The sequence below is a fragment of the Lithobates pipiens genome, unplaced genomic scaffold (genome assembly GCF_037356315.1).
Source record: "Lithobates pipiens isolate NorthernLeopardFrog02 unplaced genomic scaffold, aLitPip1_a1.2 Scaffold_22, whole genome shotgun sequence".
NCBI classification, from domain to species: domain Eukaryota; kingdom Metazoa; phylum Chordata; class Amphibia; order Anura; family Ranidae; genus Lithobates; species Lithobates pipiens.
In genome coordinates this window covers 179,435,758-179,452,334 of record NW_027507784.1, presented here as the reverse complement: position 1 = coordinate 179,452,334, position 16,577 = coordinate 179,435,758, and the positions used below count along the sequence as shown (strand labels likewise).

Below are 16,577 nucleotides of genomic sequence, written 5' to 3'. Positions count from 1 at the left end.
GGCTCCAATTTTGGCGTTGTTGCGACAACGTGGGATCGCAATCGTGTGTTACCTAGACGACCTCCTTCTGAGGGCAGCTTCTGCCTCAGAATTAAGGGAGGATGTGGCGATCACCATGCAAACTCTACAGGAGTTTGGGTGGGTGTTGAACTTCTGGTGCCGACTCTCTGAGCCGTGGTGAAGTTCTTGATGAACCGCAGGTGTTCGTCGTTGCGTTTCTGCTTACGAGTTCTGGGCACCATGGTAGCCTCCTTCGAGGTGGTACCGTACACCCAATTTCACACCAGAGTCTTGCAGAGGGATATACTGTCGAAATGGGACAAATCTCCGTTATCCCTGGATTGACAGATTCGGGTGAGCCAATTAGTCAGGGACTCTCTTCTCTGGTGGCTGAGGTCTCTGACCCTACGGTCTGGAAAATCGTTCCTGCCTCTTCATCGGACAGTGATAACAACCGGCGCCAGCCTGACTGGCTGGGGTGGAGTGCTGGGGTGGAGTGCTGGGGGTGCAGTCGAGCCAGGGCCTCTGGTCACAGGAGGAATCCCAGTTGCCGATCAATGTGCTCGAGCTTTGAGCGATCGGGCTATCTCTCTCCCCATGGTCAATGAGGTTACGAGGGCGTCCGATCAGGATCCAGTAAGACAACGCCATGGCGGTGGCAAATGTCAACCATCAAGGAGGAACAAGGAGCTTGGCTGCAGCACGAGAGGTCGCTCACATCCTCCGGTGGGCAGAGCGACATGTACCGGCCCTGTCGGCGATATACATACCGAGAGTAGAAAACTGGCATGCGGACTACTTAAGTCACCAGATGTTGGACCCAGGAGAATGGTCGTTGCATCCGGAGGTGTTCAGGCTTCTTTGCTTATTGTGGGGCACACCAGATCTCATCTCAATTGAAAGGTGCGGAGGTTCATGTCCAGGACAAGAGATCCTTGGGTGGACACGGCAGACGCATTGATGGCTCCATGCCAGCAGTACCGGCTGATTTACGCCTTCCCTCGGCTCAAACTGTTGCCACGTCTGCTTCGCAGAGTGGAGGCCGAAGGGTTTCCAGTGATACTGATCGCCCGAGATTGGCCCCGGCATCCCTGGTACACCGACCTAGTACACCTGGTGGCAGATGCTCCTTGGCAGTTGCCCGATGCGAGAAGACTGTCACATACTCCATCCTGCTTTACCGTTGCTGGTTTTAACGGCATAGCATGAAAGCTAGGGTACCGAGGTCTGTCGGCCTCGGTAATCTCCACTATGCTGAGGGCACGAAAATCTTCTTCTTGTAAGATATACCATCGTAAGTGGAAGGCTTATTTCTCCATGTGGGAGGAGATGAGGTGGCGTCCGCGCGCCTATACCATTACCAGGATCCTGCTGTTCTTACAGCGATGAGTGGACCAGAAACTGGCTTTAAGCACCATCAAGGGACAGATATCAGCCTTGGCTGTCTTTTTCCAATGACCCCTGGCGTCTCACTCATTGGTAAGCACCTTTTTGCAAGGGGTTCGGCATGTAGTCCCTCCGGGCCCTAAGGGTATAACTGACCGCCACGGCTCCCTTCTGGAAGTCAGACTCTCTCTTCGTTCCGGTCTCTGGTCTGAAAAAATGGCTGGTGGTCTCGTCGACCACCATTTCACGATGGATCAGACAGATCGTGTTCCAGGCTTACACCTTGAAGGGGCAGGTGCCCCCCTTTCCCATCACGGCCCATTCCACCAGGGCAATAGGGACTTCCTGGGCTTTCCGACATCAAGTGTCTGTCTCCCAGGTGTGTAAGGCGGCTACTTGGTCATCCGTTCACACTTTCACAAAGTTCTACAAAGTGGATGTAAGTGCATCTTCAGATGCTTGTTTTGGCCACAAAGTTTTGCAGGTGGCTATGTAAACATTGCAATTTACACTCTTGCATTTTGGTTGTAAATGCATTCTGATGCATACGTTGGCTGCAAGTTCTGATGCGGTCATTTCAGATGGCAACTCCTCTGTTGAGTAGCGCCTCTGGCTGCGGGTGAAGTTATGTTTGCTGTTTCCACCCCTCATTCTGACACTGCTTGGGGACGTCCCTACGGTCAAGATTTAAAGGAGCTGTGTACGTCAATGAACGAAAGAGAAAATAGGATTTTTTGTATTCACCGTAAAATCCTTTTCCCTGAAGTTCATTGACGGACACAGCACCCACCCCTCCTAATATTTTACGTTATACTGCTTGTTGACATACTGAGTTGCAGGAAGCAGGCTGAGGGATTATAGCCAGAGGGACCGCCCCCTGGGGGCATGATAACCCTATGGTCAAGATTTAAAGGAGCTGTGTCCGTCAATGAACTTCAGAGAAAAGGATTTTACGGTGAGTACAAAAATCCTATTTTTCTAGTCTAGAAGAAGCACATGGATGAAAGTCAAGCTTCACTGAGAAAGATACGAAAGTCCGCTGGGTGGGGGTTGGCTCTTGCCAAAATGCGCAACCATGCACACTTGCCTCCTAGTGTGCCCTCCACCAGCAATGGCAGGTCCATCTACCCCTCTACTTCTGGGTCCTCCATCATGCCTCTTTTGCCATTTGGTGGGCCACTGACGAAGTAAATTCTATGACTTTGAATGTCTCTTCACCCTCAACTTCCAGAAATTTTTATTGCAGGTTTAATGTGCCACAAAACGTATGCATAGAATAGGAAATGTTTATAATCCCTGACTTATTTTTTTGCCTCACTTTCTATCTGGGAGACAGAATAGCAATAGATAAGAAATCTCTCCATTGTGAGGGAAAAAACAATTGTCACTGGTACCAGTGCTCCCACTGGAAATTGTCTCCTAACCCATGATCTGTTGTCAACTTTAAAATGTGGGATTTGCCATCACTTCTATTCAGTGGCAATAGTTAACAGCACATTTAGAGGATGAATCATCCTATCGAAGGCAGACAGCAATAAAAAACAGGCATGTGTTCTCTTTTCAAATCTACCCAAACCGAAAAAAAAGTCTTGGCTTTAGAGGAACCCCTGAATAAAGCTCTCACTGACCTTATAGCTGCAGGCACCGAGTACCGAGTCATCCTCAACCCCAAAGTTCACAACAGAAATAGTGAAGATGTTGAAGTCTGTTCATAGCAATTTGCTCTCTCCTCCTCCCAATGCGCTGCTCTGTGTCTTGCATTATAGATTAGAAGGCTGAAAGGCTGCCAAGTTACTTACGTTTTGGAGGAGCAGAATATGCTAAACTTCTGAAAATAAAAGTGCCTCTGCTGTAAACTTCAAGGATTTACTCCACAGTGCCTGCTACAAGTAAGGGAAAAAAGTATTTAATCCCCTGCTGATTTTGTACTTTTGTCCACTGACTAAAAGATGATCAGTCTATAATTTTAATGGCAGGTTGATTTTAACAGTAAGAGACAGAATAACAACAAACATAAAAAGGCATTTCAAAAAAGTTGATTTGCATAGTAAAATAAGTATTTGATCCCCTATCATCCCCGATCATGAGACTGGTGAGGAATCATCCCAAAACTACATGAGAGAATCTTGTCAGTGATCTCGAGGCAGCTGGGACCATAGTCACGAAGAAAACAATTGGTAACACACTACGCCACAAAGTACTGAAATCCTGCTGTCGTAAGTTTGCTAATGAACATCTAACTGATTCAGAGGAGAACTGGGTGAAAGTGTTGTGGTCAGATGAGACCAAAATCGAGCTCTTTGGCATCAACTCAACTCGCTGTGTCAAGGCAAAAAAGGAGTGGCTCAAGAAGAAGCACATTAAGGTCCTGGAGTGGCCTAGCCAGTCTCCAGACCTTAATCCCATAGAAAATATGTGGAGAGAGCTAAAAGTTCGAGTTACCAAACATCAGCCTCAACACCTTATTGACTTGGAGAGGATCTGCAAAGAGGAGTGGGACAAAAATCCCTCCTGAGATGTGTGCAAACCTGGTGACCAACTACAAGAAACGTCCGATCTCTGTGATTGCCAACAAGGGATTTGCCACCAAGTACTAAGTCATGTTTTGTGAAGGGGTCAAATGCATATATCATTCACTAAAATGCAAATCAATGCATGCCTTTTTTTATTTTTTATTCTTTATTCTGTCTCTCACTGTTAAAAGTAGGATTTTTATTACACAGAGCCTAAGTAATTACTGGGTTATGGGCCACCTTCAGGTGTTGACACTGATATACCCAATCAAGGAAGTTCATTCCCTATATAACCCCTCCTCGTTCCAGTAGAACATCAGTTTTTGTAGCAAAACAATATATTTAAATCCCAAAAGAAGGGAGGGACCTCTGTGTCAGGTAAGCTGTAATAGAAATCCTATTTTCTTTATCGTACATCATGGGACGCCTTAATGAGGCGCTTACTTATAATGGCTTTCCAGAAGGATAAATCCAAAGAGATAAAAGCATCCTTATGTTAATTTCTTCATCATAATTGTATAGCCAAAGATTAACAAGCCAATGCTATAGCAATCAATATGAAAAACCGTCCTTCAAATTCCATATAAAGAATTCTTCAAATATATTGAATACAAAGTGCAAAATAATCTACAAACAGCAATAAATCCAATGTGCAAAGTAATCGGTGCAAATGAGCAAGCATAAAATGCAAAAATCTGCAATCAGTGCAAAAATAGCAATATGTGTAAAATAGCAATAAGCAAATAGTGCAAACCAGCAATTTGTGCAAAATAACACATAAAGTGAAAAAATCTGCACTTTCCATTACTGTTTGGTGTGAGAACACTCTTATGTTGGCCGCTACATTGTTAGGTTGATTTCTCATTTCCCTGTGTGGCTTGCGCATTAGTTCCTCCTATTTGTATAATTACTTAATGAGATATCCCATAGCAACGCTACTTGAGGGGGAGAGACAACCCGCAGGGTACCCCCAGACTTGAGTACTTATGCTTTGGGTTTCTGCCTGCAGCACACTGCGCCCAAAGGCAATATTCTCATACCTCCTTACATCCACCTGATAACATTTTTGTGAATGTATGCACTGAAGACCCAGTTGTAGCCTTACAGATCTGCACCATGGAGGCCTGGTGACGCACTGCCCAAGTAGTACTAACCGCCCTGGTAGAGTGCGCCTTAACTTGAAAAGGGGGGAATCTTACCACTTAAATTATACGTTTGAATTATAACTTGCCGAATCCACTTAAGCCCCGTACACACGACCAGACTTATGTCCGACAGACTTCCGAAGGAGTTCTGCCAGAGTTCCGACAGAGTTCTGACGGACTTTTCGAATGAGCGGACTTGGCCACACACAATCACACCAAACTCCGACGGATTCGAACGTGATGACGTACGACTGGACTCGAATAAGGAAGTTCATAGCCAGTAGCCAATAGCTGCCCTAGCGTCGGTTTTAGTCCGTCGGAATAGCATACACACGAGCGAATTTTTCGGTAGGAACTGGGTCCGGCGGAGTTCCATCGGAAAAATTTGAAGCATGTTCCATTTTCTAAAGTCTGTCAGACTTTTGTGAATCAAAAGTCCGTTGCAGCCCACACACGATCGAATAGTCTGACGGAATCATTCCGTCAGACTTTGGATGTTGAAAAGTCCGCTCGTGTGTACAGGGCTTTAGTGATTTTTCGAATGCTTTTTTTTGGAAAAAAAACTGTTTTGTGCTTAAAAAAAAAAAACAGTAAAGTTAGCCCAATTTTTGCATAATGTGAAAGATGAAGTTACGCTGAGTAAATAGATACCTAATATGTCACTCTTCAAAATTGCACACGCTTGTGGAATGGCGCCAAACGTCGCTACTTAAAAATCCCCATAGGCGACGATTTAAATTTTTTTTACTGGTTATATGTTTTGAGTTACAGAGGAGGTCTAGGGCTAGAATTATTGCTCTCGCTCTAACGTTCGCAGCGATACCTCACATGTGTGGTTTGAACACCGTTTTCATACGTGGGCGGGACTTACGTATGCGTTCGCTTCTGCATGCGAGCACATGGGGACAGGGGCGCTTTAAAAAAAACATTTTTTTTTATTGTTCATTTTACTTTATTTATTTTAGTTTGACATTTTTTTCCCCAAAAATAATTTTTTTGATCACTTTTATTCCTATTACAAGGAATGTAAACATCCCTTGTAATAGGAATATGGCATGACAGGTCCTCTTTACAGTGAGATGTGGGGTCAATAAGACCCCACATCTCACCTCTAAGCTGGGAAGCCTGAAAAAAAAAAAAAAGATTCTGGCTTTGATCGTATTAGCGATTCAGTAGAAGCACCGGAGGGCAGCGGGATGGGGGGGTGGGTGGAATGTCTATGGCTGGGTATTGCAGGGTATCACCGACTATGGCTGGGTATCTCAGAGTATGGCTGGGTATCTCAGAGTATGGCGTTGCAGAGTATTGCATTGCAGAGCATTGCAAGGTATTGGCGGGTGTTGCAGAGCATTGCAGAGTGTTGCAGGGTATTGGCGGGTGTTGCAGAGCATTGCAGAGTGTTGCAGGGTATTGGCGGGTGTTGCAGAGCATTGCAGAGTGTTGCAGAGTATTGCAGAGTGTTGCAGAGCATTGCAGAATGTTGCAGAGTGTTGCAGGGTATTGCAGAGTGTTGCAGGGTTTTGCGGAGTGTTGCGGAGTGTTGCAGGGTATTGCAGGGTATTGCAGAGTGTTGCGGAGTGTTGCGGAGTATTGCGGAGTGTTGCAGGGTATTGCAGAGCATTGCAGAGCGTTGCAGGGTATTGGCGGGTGTTGCAGAGTGTTGCAGGGTATTGCAGAGTGTTGCAGAGTGTTGCAGGGTATTGCAGAGTGTTGCAGGGTATTGCGGAGTGTTGCGGAGTGTTGCAGGTTATTGCAGAGTGTTGCAGGGTATTGCAGAGTGTTGCAGAGTATTGCAGAGTGTTGCAGAGTGTTGCAGGGTATTGCAGAGTGTTGCAGGGTATTGCAGAGTGTTGGCAGGGAATTGAGGGGTTAATTTTCGGTGAGCAGCGATGTGGACATTGCAGATGCAGCCCACATCGCTGCTGACACCGATCTCTTCCCCCTCCGCTGTACCGATCGGTACAGAGAGTTTGAGTTTGTTTACAAGTGATCACTCCATCATTTGACGAAGCGATCACGTGGTAAACGGCCACGATGAGCGGCCGTTTACCGTGATTCGTGATGCGCCGGGTCCACTGGACCCAGCGGTCACGGATGCTCTCGTGTGTGCGCCCCAGGGGGCACGCGAGAGCAGGATTCTGGGAGGCCGTTAATTAACGGCCTCTCAGAGTTAAACAACCGCCCTGAAGCCGTTAATCGGCAATGGGCGGTTGTTAAGTGGTTAAATAGATTCTCACCACATCAAGACAATGTGTGACTTTTCTTCCCTGGAACATGGTTTTGGAAAAAACTATGGCAGGACAATATCTTGATTCAGGTGAAAACCTGAAACCACTTTTGGCAAAAAGTCTGGACGAGGGCGTAACACCACTCTGTCCTCACGAATAATCAAATATGGCTCTTTACAAGAAAGAGCAGCCAATTCCGAAACCCTCCTTGCTGAGGATATAGCAACCAAAAATACCAGCTTCCTTGTCAGAAGGACTAACGAAATATGCTGTACCGTTCAAATGGCTGTTTTTGTAACCCTCACAAAACTAAGTTAAAGTCCCAAGGGCTTAAAGGTGATTTAACTGGCGGATTAATCCGTATCACCGATTGCATAAAACCCCAGACTAAGAATGCGTAGCAAGCGGTCTTTGACTTGGCCTTTAATAGTACTCAAGGCCAACTTCATCTCTACGTCTAATTGTAGAAAGGCAAGAATTCTACCTATGATATATCTCTGTGGGTGCCAACCCTTGGATTCACACCAGCAAGCATAAGCCTTCCAGACTCTATAATGTATAATTCTGGAAGCTGGTTTCCTTGCATTAATTAAAGTAGAGATAACTGACCCGGAAAGCCCACATTTCTTCAGAATGTGGGTTTCAATAGCCAGGCCATTAAATTTAGCATTTGTAAAGTAGGATGGAATATCGGCCTCTGTCAAAAGCATAGATCAGTGAGAACTGATCCCACGGTATCACCAAAGCATCTGTTCTGCATGCAAATGGATCCTTTGTTCTGGACACAAAGTTGACTAAGTTTATGTTGAACTGGATGCTAGAAAATCTACGTCCGGAGTCCCCCATCTTTGACAAACAGTCCGAAAATATGTCGGGGGAAGAAACCATTCCCCTGGGAATAATCTGGTGATTTAAGTAGTCCGCCTGCCTATTCTCTATTCCCGAAATGAAGACTGCCGATAGGCATGGAATATTTCTTTCTGCCCAAGTTAGAATATGGTTCACTTCTCTCTGTGCTGAGAGACTTTTAGTACCCGCTTAGTGATTGATATAGGCCACAGTCGTGGAAGTCCAGGCTTTCAGAGCCAGACGCACTGCCCGAATCTCTAGGATGTTGATGGGCAAGGCTCTTTCGGTTCTTGAACACTGTCCTTGGACAGTTTTCTTCTCTGTCGTTACCACTTTCCAGATAACTGGTCTGAAGGATTTAACTTTTAGTAGATTTTTTAGTAACCACCAATTGAGACTTTGGGACACCCTTGGGGACAGCCGCATTGGCAAGTCCAAAGCTTAGATCTTTCCTGACAAGAAATCATTTGGATGTATTTGACCAAATCCTCCCCAAATAGTCGCTCCCCATGAAAAGGGAAACTAGTCAGAAGCTTTTTTGCAAGATGCTTCGGGTGACCAACTTTTTAACCACAGGGTCCTACGCATGTGTTTTAGCACAAGCGCAAGGCAGGACACTTAGTGAATAGAGTCTTTCATGGCGTCTATGGCAAAACATAGCGCCTTTGGTAGTTCGGATTACTCATGGGCCTGTTGTGTAGGGACCTCTCTAAGGGCCTCTTTGAATTGGTCCTTTAGGGACTGACAGATGCCTAATGCAGCGACTGCAGGCTGGGAAACGGCACCTGCCAGAAAAAAGAGGATTTTAACAAAAATTCCTACTTCTTATCTGTTGGATCCTTAAGCATTTGTGCATTGTCTACTGCACAAGTTACATTTTTATTGATACTGGAAATCGCAGCATCTACTGCTGGTACTTTCCATCTTTTGTTAATTTCTCCTCCTTGGGATAGAGAACTGAGAAACTCTTTGGAGGGAGAAAATGCTTATACAGATGATCCCATTCAGCATGAATAAGCTTTTCTAGTAATGCATGGACCGGAAACGCATGAAAAGGCTGTAAAGGATTTAAAGAACCCAAGGAAGGGACCAAACTTTTAGCTGACACTGTAAGGGGTAGCCTGACAGTGGAACGAACCAATCTCTCAAACTGTGAGGTTGCATAAGGTTCATCAACTGTTGTTTCCTCTGCAGAGGAAAAATCAGCTTGTTTTTCTACGTGATCGCCTGAGAGTAATACCTCATCCTGTGTCCACTGTTCCCTTGGTAAAGGGTTTGAGGTGGGGAAGGGGGATCTAGCACGCTTCCTACACCCTTAGATGCAGAATGCGATTAAAGCCGTTAATCTTCCTTCTAAGCCCTGCAGGGCAGAGGAAAATGCATCTTCAGTCACGTATACAGGGGCTGAAGTGTGAGAAGCAGTTGCACCACCAATAGGTTCCAATGACTCACCCTGGCTTGCCATATCTGGTATCTCCATTTTTGGCACCCTTGTGGTAGCTCTGGAGGTCACAATGCTAAGCTCAAACTCAAAGGTAGTTTAAGACAAATATACTATTTTGTGAGCAATAGTCTAGCAATAATGTTACCATACATATCAATTTCTGATGCTGAGTAACAATTGTATTTCCTGTACTAGAAATGCCCGTATACACCGTTTACGTGAGCCAGCGCTCCTGTGTCCTGTGTGATAAAAAAAGGAACTTGTTGCGCTAATTAAATGAACATATATGGATAGCGGTTAACACAATATTGTTGGGTGCATCGCTTAAAAAATGGAACCTAATGGAAAAAACAAAAAGTTCATATAAAATAAATCCAATAATATAAGGATGATCTAATGTTCGCAGTATAGTCCATCTGAAGAGTTCTATAGAGTGAAGAAAGAAGACCGTCACCAACACCCGATATAACTGACTCTTACCATCAGTACATAGGATATATGCAATATACAAATCACTGTATGGTCAGATCCACGGTTCCTCCTATTTATCAACCCGATCTACTACTTAAACAAGAGATCTTTCTTCAAATGACCCACCAGATATTGAATAACTTAATATTAGCACAATCTTGGCTTGGGAAGCATGCTCCAGAGATATGGTACAGTGGTCACATATATGGAAAATGAAAGAGAAATCAAATAGAGGGGTACATTTATTCCATTAACCACTTGAGGTCCGGGCCATAGCCGAATGATGGCTACAGCACGGACCTCAATTTCTGGGAGGCCGTCATAGGACGTCCTCCCCTGTTCACGCACCCCATGTGCGCCCTATGATCACCAAGTCACTGAGACTCGGCAGAGACCCTTACCATGTGATCAGCTGTTAGCCAGTGACAGCTGATCACATGATGTAAACAAAAGCTTGGTGATCATTTTTTTTTCTCCTCACGCTGACAGCGTGAGGAGAACAAAAGGCCGATCACTGCCTTATGTTAAAGGGACATCGGTCCTGAAGAGGAAACAGGCACATCTGCCTCCTCTGTGCCATTCAGTACCCCCTGCCAGTGCCACCTGTGATTGTCACCTACCAGTGCCCATGAGTGCCACCTATCAGTGCCCACAAGTGCCACCTATCAATGCTCACCAGTGGTGCCAATCAGTGCCACCTAGCAGTGTTGCCTATCAGTGTAAGCAATCGGTGCCCATCACTGCTACCCATCAGTGCCCATCACTGCCACCCATCGATGCCCATCACTGCCGCCTCATCAGTGTACATCAATGAAGGAGAAAAATTACCTGTTTGCAAAATTTTATAACAAAATATAAAAAAATAAAAAAATGTATTTAAAAATTCAGTCTTTTTCAATTTTTTTAACAAAAAAAAAAAATCGCAGAGGTAATCAAATGCCACCAAAAGAAAGCTCTATTTGTGGGAAAAAAATGCTAAAAATTTAATTTGGGTAGAGTGTTGCATGACCGGGTAATTGTCATTCAAAGTGCGACAGCGCTGAAAGCTGAAAATCTGGACAGGAGGGAGGTTTAAGTGCCCAGTAAGCAAGTGGTTAAAAACTATGTATCAAAACTCACATGTAATATATGCAAAAACAGACATAAGGGAAAGCGTCCAGCTCTTCCTACCAACAAGATGGAGGCAACTCCTCTGTCCACACTGCTATGTCACTCATCCCTTGCTCAACCCAACATTTCATTACAAACGTGCATCTTTATATATATATATATATATATAACTAGCAGTTGAAACTTATATTCTTATAGTATAAATCAGTTTAGGGCGTGGCCAGGATGGTTGACTAAGCAGACGTGTTTTTTGAGCTCTGCTGGAGGAGAATCCGCTTATTGATCCGATTTTGGACATAATTTCCCCTATTGTGGACTGACTGCCCTTGCATGCCTTCTAGATGCTTTGGGGGCCCGCAAAAAGCTGAAATTTCCACCTAACTTTGAGGCTGCAGAGGCTCCGTCCCTGACTCCACGGCCTACACCTCTGCACCTCAGCAGCATGGTGTCCCAGACTGACCACGAGGAGGCCGCTCCACCTAGAATACCAGAGGTAATGGTGGCCATTACTTTGTGCCAGTCAGCACTTACAACTAAAATTAAAGCCGTTCAGTTGGATGTCGGACTGCTGAGACAGGATCTAGATAAGACACACGGAGACACACAGAGGACACAGTGACTGATCATGAAGCCTCCATTAGAGCTCTTCAAACTCCGGTCAAAGCTCTAGAATACTGGGCGGAAGATGCTGAGAATCTGAGCCGAAGGAATAACCTTCATATTGTCAGGCTCCCGGAGGGGGTTGAGGGTCGGAATTCCTCGATCTTTGCGGAGGACCTGCTGCGGTCGGCCCTTCCCGCTGCTCAGCTATCGCCTTACTTCACAGTGGAGAGAGCCCACCGAGTACCACCAAGGCCCGGACTGGAGGGTGCACCCCCACATATGCTGATCCTGCGCCTGCTAAATTTTCGAGACAGGGATGAACTCCTGAGAGCAGCTTGTGACGCAGGAGACATCCATTACCGTAACACCAAGCTCATGCTGTTTCCATGCATACACAATGGAGACGCAGAGGCAGCGCTGGTCCTTTGACGCTGTGAAAGTGGCTCTCCATGCTAAAGGTATCCGGTACAGTATACTATTCCCGGCCAAGCTGAGAGTGGTTAACGGAGAAACGGTGAGGATCTTCACTAGCCCTAAGGATGCTGGCGCCTGGATGGAGACCCTGCCTCCGTAGGATCACCTTGTATCTCAAGCCCTTCTTCGATTGCCCTTGCTTTTTAATTGAATTGGCTGCAGCTATGGTCGAGACTCTGCACTGCGGAGGTAAGGGTGCTGTTTTCTTCAACATGACCCTGGTTTCTATGAGCCTGAGACTAACTTGAGGATGCAATACCCCATTCTGCTCATCCTGAACTTGGTCTCTGACTTTCTATGGCCCTTCCTGTTTTGTGCCCGGAGCTGCTGTCCAAATGTCATTTCTACATATTAGCCCTTATCTATGGGCAGTTCTCTCCTATTTTTCGTTTATTTTCTTTTGTTTGACCCTCCAGTAACTCAACTCAAGCGAGTGACATTTTCCTTTTATTTTTTCTCGGTTCCTGATAATTGTTTTTGTACGTGTTGGGAAGTTTTAATCGGGCCCAGGCCTCCCGATTTAATCCCTTGAACTCTGTTCAATAACTTGTGGAAGAGCATGTGCTCTCCGCTGTTTGGGGATGCATGGGGTGGGGGGGTTGGATGGCCGTTGCCGTCCCCAGGTTTGGTTATTTCACTTATCATAATTTCCATGGTTCACATGGTTGGTCTATGCATGATCTTTTCTAATGTACATGTCAGGTGGTCGCTCGGGGGAGTGCAGTCACCACACCGCAAGAGGCAAGCGGGCTCAGTGCAGCGTAAGCTGGTGGGGGGCTGCACACCTTCAGCTGAGCAGGCAATCATTCAATGCACTATTATCTTCATTTTATGGCTGAACAGGCACTATGGCTAATTTTACAGTGCTATTGTGGAATGTCAGGGGCCTTAACTCGGCCATAAAACGATCCCTTGTGTTTTAAATACCTACAGCAATATAACCCCAAGATTTGTATTTTGCAAGAAACACACCTGATGGGTTCCAGAATCCTGGGGTTGAAGAGGGCCTTGGTTGGTGCTCATTATCACGCTTCATACTTCAGGGGAGTGAGTGTATTAGTGCATAAGTCCCTGGCCTTTCAACTGGTAGCACTTAAAACTGATCCTGCTGAACGATATGTCCTGGTACATGCGTTGATAGCTGACTGTCATTGTGGGAGTCTATTTGCCCCCCCGCTGATGTTGCTCTGCTACATATGCTGATGCAAAGTGTTATACAATGTGATGTGGATAGGGTGCTGTTCGTAGGAGACTTTAATCTAGTAATGTCAAATGTATTGGATAGGCTCCACTCCTCTTCTTTTTCTAACATTGGGTTGTCCCAATGGGCGACCTTCTTTCATTTAACAGACCTCTGGCGCCATTTTCACCCCTCTGATGCTCAGTTTACTTGCCTGTCCACTACATATAGGACGTTGTCCCGTTCAGACATGGCCTTTCCACTGAGATTCTCTCCCGCGGCATTTCAGATCATACACCGTTGATGGTCACGGTACAGGCGGAACCATCTGGGGGTCAGAGGTTGTGGAGGCTGTCCAAGTACTGCATAATGGAGCTGAACATCCAAGAGGAGATGCCTGAGGGATTATGCAATTTCTGGCTGAATAATATGGATTCCACTAGCCCCTTCATTACATGGGATGCGTTTAAGGCCTAGGTAAGGGGAGAATACATTAAAAAAAATAGCCAAAAAAAGAGGGAATCTGTGCGGTCTCTCCGGCAGTTGGAGGTACAATCTCAGGAAAAATATAGCCAGTATGTCAGCAATCCGAACTACGATAGCTATGTCTCCTGGCAATGCACCATTAGGGAACTCTCGCTGTTGCGATTGGACCTAACCAAGAAATCCATGCTGGCCAGTGCCCAGAGGGTGTTCAAATTTTGGGACAAAAATGGCAGGCTCCTAGCCTGGTTGGCTAAAGGGCAATTTGCAACGACTCGTATAGGGAGGCTGAGGGACACGGATGGTTCCCTCCTGACCACCCCTGCAACAATCAGTAATAGACTTCTGCAATTTTTCCAGGAGCTGTACTCCTCTAGGGTTGATTACACGGCTGCTGACCTGTCCAAATACTAAGACCATATATCCTTCCCTACCCTAGACCTAGCCCAAAGTAGGGCCCTGGATGGGGACATAACACTGGAGGAGGTTCAGGTGGCCATGGGTTGCATGCAGGCAGGAAAGTCCCCTGGATCGGATGGCATACCTATTGAGTTTTACTGGATCCATCAAGAACTGTTGGCCCCCAGGTTAGTCTCTTTACTCTCGCAGTTCTCTACTCTTGAATCACTCCCCGACTCTATGGTCGAAGCGGTGGTGGTGCTGGTGCCCAAAGCTGGCAGGGACCCTGAAAACTGTGCCTCGTATAGGCCTATATCGTTAATCAATGCAGACGCAAACAGATAGTTTTCTTGTATGTATCACAAACAGATAGTTTTCTTGTATGAGGTATAAACGAGCCTCGAGCTCGATTGCGTCACTTCTGGTAGCGATCGAGCTCGAGGCTCGTTTATACCTCATACAAGAAAACTATCTGTTTGTGAGTACTTAATCCGTTTTTTATGAATAAACTTCAATACTGTTAAAAAATTACTACACTATGGGGCTCCCTTCCTCCTCATTTGTTTAACCCCTTACATAAACACCCACCGCCGAGGTACCCCCCCACGCTGAAGTACTGCTGAGTGACCACATAAAGAGTTCAATACGGCACAATAGGCAGGAGACGCCAGGATCCGGGGACATAGGAACAGGACCTCGAGGGATAACGATCACCAGGAACCCCGAGGACACATATATCATATGCTGTTACCTTACAGCTGTAAGGTAAGGGCACACCCATATTTAGATCACACAGGACCACGTGGGATACATCCACCATCACCATTACCACCACCGTTTAAACTGTTAGTTTATAGTGCACATATATCTAAAGCACCAGCACTGTATGCGATTGCCTCGTTACATGCAATTTTCGGGATAATCGCCACCGGTTGTCGCACAAGTTGAATGGACATTTTTTAACAAAGATCATTGTTCAATTTTCTTTTAGTCACAAAGTTTTTAAATATTGTGCACACCTCCTTCTTTTTGGACTATTTCCAGAGGGTTTTTTCCCTCCCCCCAACACCAAGATTTCTTATGCGTTTTTTTGCTTTGTTTTTGATTTAATATATTTTTTGTTCTATGTTATTATCTAGCTGTTCACTGCATTGATACTATTTTCTACGGCATAGGACACTTGCACATATTCACTCTTTTTAACCCTCCCTTGGCATTGACACTTTATGCGATTCCTTCAGTCACAAGTCAATCATTATTTGCACTATTGTTTTATTTAGTTAGTGACTGTTTTTTTGTATACTGTTATCTATATATTTTGGTGTAGTAGATATTCTCACGGACCTATTTATTGTCCAGCACCGGCACCTTTATGCGATTTTGTCAGTTTTAACAAATCGCATTGGGAATCACTATATATCTCGTCGACTGTTTTATATATATTATTTAAGTCACTTTATGATGTAGTAGTTATCTTCACGGATCTTCTTCATATCCAGCACTGTCACTTTATGCAACTTTGTTAATCTTATAAAATCGCATTGGGAATCACTAGCTCTAACTATTGGAATTTTCCTATATCCACTTGATCTTTACTCAAAATACTACTACGGTATAGCAGTGAGAGCTCCTCACTATTCCCTAAACACGTATAGTGTTTTTTATGTTTTTATACATTACCTTTTAGTTTGGTCGATAGTATATTTATCACCTAACCATTTGAGTGCCTATTGAATCTATTAACCTGTTCTGGCCAGACTCTTCACCATAGTACTGCGCATCACTACTTCTCTGCCCTCTTTTTTCTTTAATTGGGGTTCTAGTACCCCATCCCAGTGTGTGCAGCGGTACAACAATTAGACTTCTTTCTGATTAGGCGCAGGAATAATTCCTCTTACACTTCTTCTCTGACCATTTCCTCACTGCAGGATACTGCTGAAACAGACAGATCCAAACTACACCCATCACGGCGGGCAGCGTTAGTAAACCTTCAAAGACTGGGTCCCTTTTAATAGGGGTTCCACTCCTTTGGACCTGTATAGCACTCCTCAGAAACAACTTTAGGTAATGTAGCAAGAACAAAAGAGTCCTAGTTCCTAGGGTCCAGCCCTCAAAGAGAAGTGTTGCAGGCAAAACCTTGTTCTTCTATCGGCCTGGGTACTATCCGTGGATGGATCTGGTTGTGGAGGTTTTTTTAATTCAGCATGGATCCTTCCTGGAGCTTCTCAGAGCACATCTTCACTCGTGACCAACACCTTAGACACTGGCGAAAAAACTGATGTGCTCCTGGAA

General features: G+C 45.2%; 1 protein-coding gene across 1 annotated transcript in view; it reads left to right on the top strand.

Moving 5' to 3' along the window:
- The window catches only part of ANKAR (ankyrin and armadillo repeat containing), a 151,042-nt gene that overhangs the window by 126,791 nt on the left and 7,674 nt on the right, over nucleotides 1-16,577 (top strand). The gene's annotated exons all lie outside the window — the stretch shown is intronic.